At 47.7% G+C, this 12,809-nt stretch overlaps 1 protein-coding gene across 1 annotated transcript in view; it reads right to left on the bottom strand.

The window, feature by feature from the left end:
• Positions 1 to 1,257, bottom strand: part of DEPTOR (DEP domain containing MTOR interacting protein) — a 194,163-nt gene extending 192,906 nt beyond the window's left edge. Inside the window, exon 1 of the mRNA XM_077493284.1 lies at positions 555 to 1,257. The gene's annotated coding sequence lies outside the window, so the exon portion shown is untranslated. The remainder of the gene's footprint in view (positions 1 to 554) is intronic.
• Between the last annotated feature and the right edge of the window lie 11,552 nt (positions 1,258 to 12,809).

Genomic DNA, 12,809 nt, shown 5'->3' on the forward strand with positions numbered 1-12,809 from the left:
GGAACGCATGTGTGATACGATTTCAGTGCAGACCAAAAAAAAAGGGGGTCCTGCAACATTTTGGTGCGAATTCGATTTCACCTATATAATTTGTATGGCTGAATTCGCACCGCACATACACTGCATGTGATCTGCACAGCAATGCAGTGCCAATCACATGCGATGTCTGTGTTTGCACCAGTGTGAACCCAACCTCAGAGTCGCCCGATTTGAACAGCTGCATTGCCGACAATGGGATGCGACTTGTCAACTGTCTTGGAACTGTCAAATGGCATGACATGTCGCACCTGTGTGAACGAGAGCTTGGTGTTGCTTTCTGCACTGCCCTATATACAGCGTTTGCATGCAGTCATATGGAACGAGTGGTTTTGTTTACAATCCCTCATTAAGGTACGCCAGCCAGCAACGCAACACGCAGGTTACGCAACAGCAAGATTGACGTGCAAATCACGGTATCCCATAGCAACCAGACACAGCTTAGAGCGCAGGAAGTTGGGTGCCGACTAGTTATTATGGTTTATGTCATAATAAAAAAACATGCTGCAACTACTGACCTGCAGTTTGCGATCTTCTCTGCGGCTAACGCAGCAGCACCAGGGGGCTTATTCGTCTCTGCGCTGGACGCTCGCTGACGCCTCCTACCTCAAGGACCCAGACAGCACCCAGGCACAGAGGTGATCCAAGGACCGCACACGGTATGCAGGAGGGACTCTCGCATGTCCCTGCAGGGACAAGACTGGGGTTGTAGAGAAGTGCAGCGTTGGGAGGTCAGCTGGGCTGAACTTTGAAATCAGATGAGGAAGAAAAAAAAAAAAAAAAAGTTCTCCTAAAGATCACAACTGACACCAACAATCCCTCCCTGGTTCACATGCACAGTACTGCACTTCCACAATGTAGGGTCACCCCCCCCCTGCCCCTCCAAGCTCCAACTGCCCCACGATGCACGATTCAGGACCAGGACTCTGGGGCCACTGGCTGTACCCAGCCCTGATACCTAGGCACTGGCACAGCAACTCCTTGCAGCTTCTATTGTGCAATATGCCTGCCTGCATGGAGCTGCCAAAGTCTTCAGATCACTGCAAGCCAGTGATCACAGGGGAGGATCATGCAATATTTAGTCTGAATGATCACATGTTGTGTACAGCACATCGGAGACTGGCAGGAGTTCCTGGGAGAGACAGAAAAGCTACATTGTTACAGCACAGGGCTCTATGCCTTCCCTCCCCCTCCACCCTTTTAGCTTTTTTTTTTTTTTTTTTTGCTTGGTTTGTAGACGGCTAGTTAAAGTGGGGGGAGGGAAGGACTGGGAGTTCCTCTACGGCGACTGGGAAGGTACAAGAGAAATCATAATATAACCACGTTACATGCAAGCCGGCAGATTTCCGCCGTAACGTTTGCGATAATGGGTTATGTTTCCTTTAATGCGATACGTTGGTGTTGACACATTGTCTGATTTTTGCAGACGACACAAAGGTGTGCAATAGGGTTGATATTCATGGAGGGGTTTGTAACGAGGAGTAAGATATGGCATTGTTCAAAGATTGGTCAAAGCGGAGAAAACTGCAGTTCGGTGTTTCTAAATACAAAATAATGCACCTACAGAAAAAGGATTTTGGAGAGAATCAAAAGAGGGGTCATTAGCAGAAGGAAGGAGGTCCTGATTCCTCTATACAAATCTTTAGTTATCACTAGAGGGGTCATCAGAAGGAGGAAGGAGGTCCTGATCCCTCTATATAGATCTTTAGTTATCACAAGAGGGATCATCAGAAGGAGGAAGGAGGTCCTGATCCCTCTATATAGATCTTTAGTTATCACTAGAGGGATCATCAGAAGGAGGAAGGAGGTCCTGATCCCTCTATATAGATCTTTAGTTATCACTAGAGGGATCATCAGAAGGAGGAAGGAGGTCCTGATCCCTCTGTATAGATCTTTAGTTATCACTAGAGGGGTCATCAGCAGGAGGAAGTCCTGATTCCTCTATACAGATCTTTAGTTCTCACAAGAGGGGTCATCAGCAAAAGGAAGGAGGTCCTGATTCCTCTATACAGATATTTAGTTATCACTAGAGGGGTCATCAGCAGAAGGAAGGAGGTCCTGATTCCTCCATATGGATCTTTAGTTATCACTAGAGGGGTCATCAACAGGAGGAAGGAGGTTCTGATTCCTCTATACAGATACCGTATTTTCCGGCGTATAAGACAACCTTTTACATGTAAAAAAAATTGGCCAAAAAGCAGGGGTCGTCTTATACGCCGGGTCAGCCCCTCGGATGGCTGCTTGGTGTTCGGTAATACTGTATGTAGCTTCGGCTACATACAGTATATACAGCTGAGCCAATCCTGGTGAGCGATGTATTCAAATGAATACAAAGCCTGCTCGGATTGGAGTAACGACCTCTGCCAATCCGAGCAGGCTACTCTGTAGCCTGCTCGGATTGGCTTGGAGAGTCAGAGAGGCGCGGGCTGATGATGTTACAGCCTCTGCCAATCCAAGCAGGCTTTGTATTCATTAATAGAATACATCGCTCGCCGTGATTGGCTCCAGCAAATGCAGGAAGAAGGAAGAAATATGAAGCCTCGGAAGCCTCGAAAGCCGGGTCGTCTTATACGGTAAGTACAGTTTTAAAAGCGTTTTTGTCCTGTAAGATTAGGGGGTCGTCTTATATGCCGGGTCGCCTTATACACCGGCAAATACGGTATTTAGTTTTCACTAGAGGGGTCATCAGCAGAAGGAGGTCCTGATTCCTCTATACAGATCTTTAGTTTTCACAAGAGGGGTCATCAGCAAAAGGAAGGCGGTCCTGATTCCTCCATATGGATCTTTAGTTATCACTAGAGGGGTCATCAGCAGAAGGAAGGCGGTCCTGATCCCTCCATATGGATCTTTAGTTATCACTAGAGGGGTCATCAGCAGAAGGAAGGAGGTCCTGATTCTTATATATCAAATATACTATACTCTATCTTTTTTTTTTTTTTTGCCGGAAAGCTGTTTTGGCACTTTTGGCAACTTTCTGCGCCCTCGTGTCAAAAAACATGGGAAGTTTCTGTACAACTTACTTCCTCTACCGGCTTCTCTGTGCTAGACCATGTGAGTCCTGCCCTCGATCGGGTTGGGTCGGGTCCCAGGACTGCACCTGCTTGTGGCCATCCAAGAGGCAGTTTGCATCCCCGCCGCTACTCTGACAGTTCTGATGGTCAGAGCTCTCCGATCGTCACTTTAATGTGACGAGCTTAAAAGAAAAAAGCCGGTGCATACCATAGAGCAGTGGCTGCTCTATGGTATGAAGAGGTACCAGAAGAGGTAAGGGAGCTGTGAAAGGTGGGGAGGGGAAGAGTGAACATGGACAGAGAGAACAGTGAAAGTGTGGTTTTGGGGAATTTGTACAGAGGAGAACTGGGAAGGAAGGGGGGGGGGGGGGTGATCTGTGAAACAAAGAGAGCTTGGGGAAATTTTTAGCAGAGAGAAGAGCTGGGGGGGTTAGTAGGGAGGAGAGGTGGGGGGATTTTAGCAGAGATGACAGCTGGGGGATTAGTAGAGGAGAGCTGGAGGGTGGGGAATTTAAGCAGAGAGGGAAGCTGGGGGGGGGGGGGGATTTTGCAGAGGGGATAACTGGGTGTTTGGGGAGGGAAAATTTAGCAGAGAGGAGGATGGGGGAGATTTGTGCAGAGAGGAGAGCTAGGAAAGCTAGATCTCTACTTATTACCATTATTTGGTGCCGCTGTACTTCTTTACCCTAAAGGAAGGCGTGTTTGGGGGTGGGTTTGGGCAGGGCTGTCTTAATGAGAGGGCACACCTGGGCACTGCCCAGGAGCCCCAGCTGCATGGAGCCTGCACTTTCTCCAAAGCTGCTGGTCCTTTCGCCCATGCTGCCCAGAAATTGGGGGGCCCCATGATGGCACTGAGAGTGATGGATACACAGGGGAGGCAGGCTGGCAGCGGTACTCCGTGCTGTGCAGAACGATGCCTATTAATTCACAGCCAGCAGGGAAGGGCAGGGCTTGGAGCGCCAGTGATGCTCTGACCCTGCCCCATCCAGCTTGGGACTCGTAGGCTGTGGGGTAGGAGCTGGAGTGGGAGCTGCTGAGTCGGCAGCACTGAGAGCCCACCTGCAGAAGTAGCATTGTGGATGGTGTCATGTTGAGCCCAGCTGTCCAGCACTGTTTACACCGAAAGGCCTGGAATGCCCGGAGGGATTCTCCCTCCTGTGCCCCTCCTGCCTCTTTGATTGGTATAGGTGAGTGCAGTGCTGGAGGTGGGCACGTAGCCAAAAGTTTACATGCACTGTATCTCCACTGGAAAAGGAGGTACTACATGGATGGAATAAGGGTTCTGGGGGATATCAAGGGTGTATGGGGGAAAAACAATGCTGAGTGGGGATCTGGGGTGTATAGGGGTAGCAATGCTTGGGTGGCTATAGTGCTAGAAGTATCAGGGATGTAGAGAGGCCACAGTGTAGGGGGTATCAGTGATATAGTAGGGTCACAATACAAGGGGTATCTTATGGTATATGGTTACAGTGCTGGGGGGGATATCTAGGGTGTAGAGGGGTCAAAGTGCTGGGGGGATATCTGGGATGTAGAGGGGTCAGAGTGCTGGGAAAGCATTTAGTTATTGCCGAAATTTGTTTTTATTTATTTTGTTACATTAAAAAATGCATTCGTCCAAAATAATTAAGTTCGAATCTGTCCATTGAAGGCTTATGGTATCTGTCAAATGTTCTAAGAAGATTCGACGGAGCAGGGAAACTGTACGACGCTGCAATCGTACATTTCCGGTTGAATGTTCCTCCTACAAGCTATAGTAGAATTCTAATGTTGTATGACACTAGTAATAATTATATTAATTATTATTACTGGTCAACCAACATTAGAATTCTTCTATAGCCTTTGGGCAGAGCATTTGACCATAAATGTCCACTCGCGGCGACTGCTTCGTCGAATCTTCATGTCAAATCTTTTCTCTCCATGTCGAATAATCTTGGACTAATAGAGCTAAGGTTAGGCACGATGGACACAGATCGCTATTTTCAACGTCATATCGAATCTCCTATCTATATCGAACTGTTGTCACAACGAAAACGAAAATAAAGCATTTGTTTGTCAGATCTTTTGGTTTTCGGATTCTGCGCGCTCGCAAATACCCAAAATTCGGACAAAAACGAATGCACATGTCTAGGAAGCATCAATCTAGCAGATATATTGTTTGCACAGGACAGCTTTGTTACTTTATGTATGTAGTATTTCCTCATTGTTGTCTTTGCTGTACAGAATGATTGTTCATGTAGTTAATGCGGAGCTCCACCCAAAAGGGGAAGCTCCGCTTGTCTGCCTCCTACCTACTTGATGTCTGTTTAATTACACTGTCTCCATTGTAGGGGCCCCAGAGCATTACTTTACCCATGGGCCCATGATGCTACTAAGATGGCCCTGGGTTTGGGTGTGGTTGGGGGCGGGAAGTTGGCTGGGGAGTGCGAGTTCTTGCGCCTTTTTCTCTGAGGAAAAAAAGCCCTGTGTGTGTGTGTGTGTGTGTGTGTGTGTGTGTGTGTATATGTATGTGTAGCACTGACTCCCGAAGGAGCTGCTGATATTTCATTGGGTCTGTACTCTGCTTCTCTTACCCCCAGTAATTTGGCTCGACCCGCTTGACACAGCTGTGGAACAGTGTTGGTGTAAAGCTAGGCAACAAAGGACAATCCCACAATAACAGTGTACCAATAATATACCTTTACCATTACCTGAGTATCTGTTGCTCCACCTATAGGAAAAGGAACAACACTGCACAGCAATTGTAATTAACCAGAACGTGGTTTTACTAGAACTGGTAAAACAGTAATTACAGTAACTACACTGCCACATAAACGTAATATGACAATGCAATGAATATTCACAATTTCTTAATGCAAAAAGTTTGTTTGGTCAACCCCTGCAACATAGTTGCCAACTGTCCCGAATTTCCCGGGATTAGGACCCTTTTCCCGATTTTAATTGTTTCCTGGGAATTTCGGTTGTTCACGATTTTCAGCGCCAGCCGCTAGAGGTCTGCGGCCGGCGGAGACAATGTCTCCGCCGGCCGCCATTTTAAAGAAGACCAGAAGGCATGGCGGATGGCTACAATAGAGATGCTGCGGCGCCACCCACCCCGCCCCGCTGCCAGTGTCTGTGAACTGTAATGAAAAGGAGCAGAAGGTGGGCGGCGCCGCAGCTCAATCTCTTTCTGCACGGCAACAACGGTCTGGCTGTCAGAGGGGGGGGCCAATCTGGATGCCAGGGGGGCACCAGATGTAAGGAGGACTGATGGGGACACCAGATGTAAGGAGGACTGATGGGGACACCAGATGTAAGGAGGGGCTCCGCTGATGGAGACACAGATGTGAGGAAGGCTGCTCTGATGGGGCACCTGATGTAAGGAGGGACTCTGGGGGCACCTGATGGCATCTGGTGGCAGGCAACGTGGCTAGTGACACGCTCATGGCTCCCACTGATTCTGCATTATGGGGAGTTGAATGATTTCATTTTATATTACAATGTAATAATAGAAATAATGCGCTTCAATCATCCTGACACCATAACAATCATGGCGCTGGGATTATTGAAGCGCTAACACCGGGTATTTGGAGTATCTTTATCTGCTGATTGTCAAACTCTGGAAAACACATATTGCTATTGTGCTGTAGGATCTGGGGCTGCTGTCCCTCCACCCCCCCCCCCCTTTCCCTCTCCATCCCGCATTCATCTCAGAGTCTAACCACACCCCTTTGAGCCACGCCCATTTAAGTCACGCCCACTATTTTATGTAAACCACGCCCGTTTTCACCTTTCCCTATGTCATGCCTATAACCGCATGCCCCGCCCCTAATTATAATACAACTCCGCCTACAGCCAAAAAAGGGTCCTGGAAATGTTGGCAACTATGCTGCAAGCCCGTCTCCAATTGGGACTAGTGCCCAGCGTAACAATTCTCTGACACTGGGCACCTTCCCACTTTCAGCACACTGCCTAATCACAGTAATCCAATGTTCTACACGATACAGTATAATACAGTGCAATACAGTACACCTTGTCCAATAGCACCCCCTTGAGGTATGGCGCAGTCCCTTGCTTCTGCAACTATGCACAAAGCCTCTCAGTGAAAGGTGCAGTCTTTGGTCTTCTGTCTTCTGCTAGCTTTTATACTGCAGTATATTGTAATCCAAGGGTTTTAATAGGAGAGAGGCAATATAAACTGACAATTTAGACTGTTCGGGTGGGGTGACACACTTATAACTGCCTCCGGTATATTTGTCTCTGCACCGTACAGTGTTGGTATCTCAGTGAAGAATAGGCTTGAGGCCTGCTTGAATTTAGTCTAATTGGGTGCGACCCTTTTTGTGGGACTACTGGTCCCAGTAATACTGTGGTATGAGTCTGAGTGTGTAACGTGCGTTAATGAACTGTGGGCAACAGCCCTCTCACCACACCAGGTCTGGATAACTGGAAAACTCTGCTGCGATTGTTCTGGTCCTGCTGACAGTCAGTGTCTTCACACTGCTCCGCTGTGTTTGATGACCGGGACCCTCAAATGGCTCCGTCCGGTGTCTCTGGATCCTCCTCGATCCAGTCTCACTGTCTCTCCAGCACAAAGGTATGAAGCAGGGTTGATGGCTGTTCCGCTCCGCAGTTGATGTAGGCCCGCGCTCTCTGGAACCCCTCCTCACAGATCCTTGTAGGCAGGCCACGCATCCAGAAGAGAAAGAAAATGGCCGTGCGGGGTCTTTTATATCCTACTTAGCATGCAGTTCAGTACTGAGTGTCCATGGGTAGGTTACTTGGCATTGTGAGTAGGTAAGTCCTTGAAAACAATGAGTCCCTTCCTGTAACATTTCTCTATGTTCTTCAGGCAAAAATGCCAGCGCTACATGTGTATGTGTGTGTGTGTATATATACAGTATCTCACAAAAGTAGTACACTCCTCACATTTTTGTAAATATTTTATTCTATCTTTTCATGTGACAACACTGAAGAAATGACACTTTACATTGTAGCAAAGTAGTGAGTGTACAGCCTGTATAACTGTGTAAATTTGCTGCCACATCAAAATAACTCAACACACAGCCATTAATGTCTAAACCGCTGGCAACAAAAGTGAGTACACCCCTAAGTGAAAATGTCCAAATTGGGACGAATTAGCCATTTTCTCCTCCCCGGTGTCATGTGACTCGTAAGTGTTACAAGGTCTCAGGTGTGAATGGTAAGCAGACGTGTTAAATTTGGTGTTATCGCTCTCTCTCTTACTGGTCACTGGAAGTTCTACATGGCACCTCATGGCAAAGAACTCTCTGAGGATCTGAAAAAAAGAATTGTTGCTCTACATAAAGATGGCCTAGTCCAGTGATGGCGAACCTTGGCACCCCAGATGTTTTGGAACTACATTTCCCATGATGCTCCAGTACACTGCAGAGTGCCAGAGCATCATGGGAAATGTAGTTCCAAAACATCTGGGGTGCCAAGGTTCGCCATCACTGGCCTAGTCTATAGGAAGATTGCCAAGACCCTGAAACTGAGCTGCAGCACGGTGGCCAAGACCATACAGCGATTTAACAAGACAGGTTCCACTCAGAATAGGCCTCGCCATGGCCAACCAAAAAAGTTGAGTGCACGTGCTCAGCATCATATCCAGAGGTTGTCTTTGGGAAATAGACATATGAGTGCTGCCAGCATTGCTGCAGAGGTTGAAGGGGTGGGGGGTCAGCCTTTCAGTGCTCAGACCATATGCCACACACTGCATCAAACTGGTCTGGATGGCTGTCGTCCCAAAAGGAAGTGTCCTCTAAAGATGAACGACAGGAAAACCCGCAAACAGTTTGCTGAAGACAAGCAGACTAAGAACATGGATTACTTGACCCATGTCCTGTGGTCTGAGGAGACCAATATAAACTTATTCGGTTCAGATGGTGACAAGCGTGTGTGGGGGCAACCAGGTGAGGACTACAAAGACAAGTGTGTCAAGCATGGTGGTGGGAGTGTCATGGTCTGGGGCTGCATGAATGCTGCCAGCACTGGGGAGCTACAGTTTATTGAGGGAACCATGAATGCCAACATGTACTGTGACATACTGAAGCAGAGCATGATCCCCTCTCTTTGGAGACTGGGCCGCAGGGCAGTATTCCAACATAGCTACCCCAAACACACCAATACGACCACTGCCTTGCTAAAGAAGCTGAGGGTAAAGGTGATGGACTGGCATGTCTCTAGACCTAAACCCTATTGAGCATCTGTGGGGCATCCTCAAACCAAAGGTGATGTCATCATGGAGGAGTGGAAGAGGTCTCCAGTGGCAACCTGTGATGCCCTGGTGAACTCCATGCCCAAGAGGGTTAAGGCAGTGCTGGAAAATAATGGTGGCCACACAAAATTAAATAATGACATTTTGGGCCCAATTTGGACATTTTCACTTGCGGTTCGCCAGCTGTTTAGACATTAATGGCTGTGTGTTGAGTTATTTTGAAGGGACAGCAAATGTACACTGTTATACGTCGTTCCCCGCTGAGCAGGGAGATGACAGGTCCGTCTTCGCAAACTGCACAGGGACGGACCTGTCAGAGCACCGCTCTCCCCTATGGGGGATCAGATTACGACGGACCGCAGAGTCCGCTGTCACCTCATCCAATGACGGATGGAAAGGTAGGTTTTTCCCCGTCACACTTTTTGCGGATCTGAGTGGTTCGAATGTCAGCGGACATGTCACCGATGACATCCGATGCTCCATAGAGGTCTATGGAGTGTCCGTTCAGGTCTGCCTGAAAAATTGACAGGTGGACCTGAATGGATCGTTCATGTGAAAGAGGCCTTACACTACCAGCCTGAACCATTGATACAAGGCAGGATGGATCCATGCTTTCATGTTGTTTACACCAAATTCTGACCCTACCATCTGACAGTGGCAGCTGAAATCGAGACTCATCAGACCATTCAATGTTTTTCCAATCTTCTATTGTCCAATTTTGGTGTGCCTGTGCCAATTGTAGCCTCAGTTTCCTGTTCTTAGCTGACAGGACTGGCACCCAGTGTGGTCTTCTGCTGCTGTAGCCCATCTGCTTCAAGGTTTGATGTGTTGTGTTGTGCGTTCAGAGATGCTATTCTGCGTACCTTGGTTGTAACGAGTGGTTATTTGAGTTAAGCCCCATACACACTATAAAAGTTTCTGCTGATTTTTGTCTTCAGATTTACCAAAACCATGTAGTGCAAGGGCCTGCCTGATCGCATTAAAATTGAAACTCCTAAGGTTTGACCTCATGTTATATGATTTTGGTAAATCTGAAGGAAAAAATCAGCAGAACATCTGATAGTGTGTATGGGTCTTTACGGTTGCCTTTCTATCATCTGGAACCAGTCTGCCCATTCTCCTCAGACATCAACAAGGCATTTTCCTCCACACAACTCCCGCTCACTGGATATTTTCTCTTTTTCAGACCATTCTCTGTAAACTCGAGAGATGGTTGTGTGTGAAAATCCCAGCAGATCAGCAGTTTGTGAAATACTCAGACCAGCCTGTCTGGCACCAACAGCCATGACACGTTCAAAGTCACTTAAATCCCCCATTCTGAATTGAACTTCAACAAGTCGTCTTCGCCACGTCTAGATGCCTAAATGCATTGTTGCTGCCATCTGATTGGCTGATTAGCAATTTGTGTTACCAAGCAATTGAACAGGCGTAACTAATAAACTGGCCGGTGAGTGTACACTTTTTTTTTTTTTTTTCCAAGAATCCACTGCTGTTAAATGGCAGAGCTTTTGGGTTAGCACTGCAGCCTCTTGTCAGATGACACTGGTTCATACAGCCTCCCTTAGTGAATCAAACAAAATGCAGAGTGAAAAAGAGGGGATTGGGGAAATTGGGACTTTGAGTGAAGCCATGGCTGGGTAGAGTCATGTGCCTCCATCCCTATCATTTGAAAATAAAAGCTTCACCGCGGCAGGGAGCAGCGGTGGTGCAAAAAGGAAGAAAGTGGGACTTTAAATGAAGCTCAGGATGACAAAAATTTGTAAAATGGTGGAAAATAAAGATTTAATGATGCGTAAAAACAAGTTTACATACAATTCATTCCATGTACATAGAAATGCACCCATAACATGGTGCCAATTTGTAACCTGGCAATAATTGATAACATGTTTACAACCATTGATATTCAATAAGAGGGGCCACCATTCTCATAGTTGGATACATATGTTGAGATAATAACATCTGCACTGTCAGTAAAAAACCCAAATATGTTAGAAGTATAAACACATATCATGATGGTTGTGTAACTCGTACACCAGTAGCTCTACGCGTTTCGCAGCTTTACGCCGCTCTTTAGGAGCAGACATGTAGATCCCATACACTCACCTTTAACCACTTCAATACCGGGCACTTAAACACCTTCCTGCCCAGACCAATTTTGAGCTTTCAGCGCTGTCGCACTTTGAATGACAATTGCGCGGTCATGCTACACTGTACCCAAATGAAATTTTTATCATTTTTTCCCCACAAATAGAGCTTTCTTTTGGTGGTATTTGATCACCTCTACGGTTTTTATTTTTTGCGCTACAAATAAAAAAATACCAAAAATTTTGAAAAAAAAAATGTTTTTTTTTTGTTTGTTTCAAAACTTTGTAAAGAAGTACGTTTTCTCCTTCACTGATGGGCACTGATGGGGCTACACTGATGGGCACTGATAAGGCGGCACTGATGGGCACCAATGAAGTGGCACTGATGAGGTGGCATTGATGGATACTGATAGGCGGCACGGATGGGCGGCACGGATGGGCGACACGGAGGGGCGACATGGATGGACACTGATAGGTGGCACAAATTGGCACTGATAGCTGACACGGATTGGCATGGATGGGCGGCAGAGATGGGCGGCAGAGATGGGCATGGATAGGCGGCACAGATGGGCATTGATAGGCGGCACAGATGGGCACGGGTGGGCACTCATAGGCGGCACAGGTGGGCACTCATAGGCGGCACAGGTGGGCACTCATAGGCGGCACAGGTGGGCACTCATAACAGGTGGGCACTCATAGGCGGCACAGGTGGGCACTCATAACAGGTAGGCACTCATAGGCGGCATTGGTGTTATACTGTACTAATGGATGCCAATCAGTGCCAAACAATAATGCATGCCAATCAGTGATGCCCATTCTGGGCACTGATTGGCATCCATTATGGGCACTGATTGGCATCCATTGTGCTGACCATTGGCATCCCTGGTGGTCTAGGGAGGATTACCTTTTCCCTGGTGGTCTGGTGGCGTCCCTGGTGGTCCAGTGTGGGCATCCTCGGGGGGGGGGGGGGGGGGGCTGTGCTGATAATCGATCAGCACAGACCCCCCCTGTCAGAGGAGCAGCCGATCGACTCTCCTCTACTCGCATCTGACAGACGCGAGTGAGGAAAAGCCGATCACCGGCTCTTCCCATTTACACTGTGATCAGCCGTGATTGGACACGGCTGATCACGTGGTAAAGAGTCTCCGTCGGAGACTCTTTACCGAGATCGTAGTTGCCGGGTGTCAGATGACGTCCGGTCAGGATTATCAAACCACTTTGCCGCCGTCAATTTGTAATAGGGCGGGCGGCAAGTGGTTAACATTGTTTTCGTTCTTTTGTCGTGGTTTGTTTTTTGTTTTCAATTATTGTTTTCACCTCACCATTTCCCACATTTACACTAGGGGTGCTCGGAGCTCGCCTGGACGTCTGCCTGTGATGATCGCCGACCCTATACATGCCCTCTCGGCTCCCGACAACTGATGCTCTGGGGTGGCTCGAGGTCCTTGGCGCACTGCCTTCCAG

This window comes from Lithobates pipiens, unplaced genomic scaffold (assembly GCF_037356315.1).
Source record: "Lithobates pipiens isolate NorthernLeopardFrog02 unplaced genomic scaffold, aLitPip1_a1.2 Scaffold_19, whole genome shotgun sequence".
Lineage (NCBI taxonomy): Eukaryota > Metazoa > Chordata > Amphibia > Anura > Ranidae > Lithobates > Lithobates pipiens.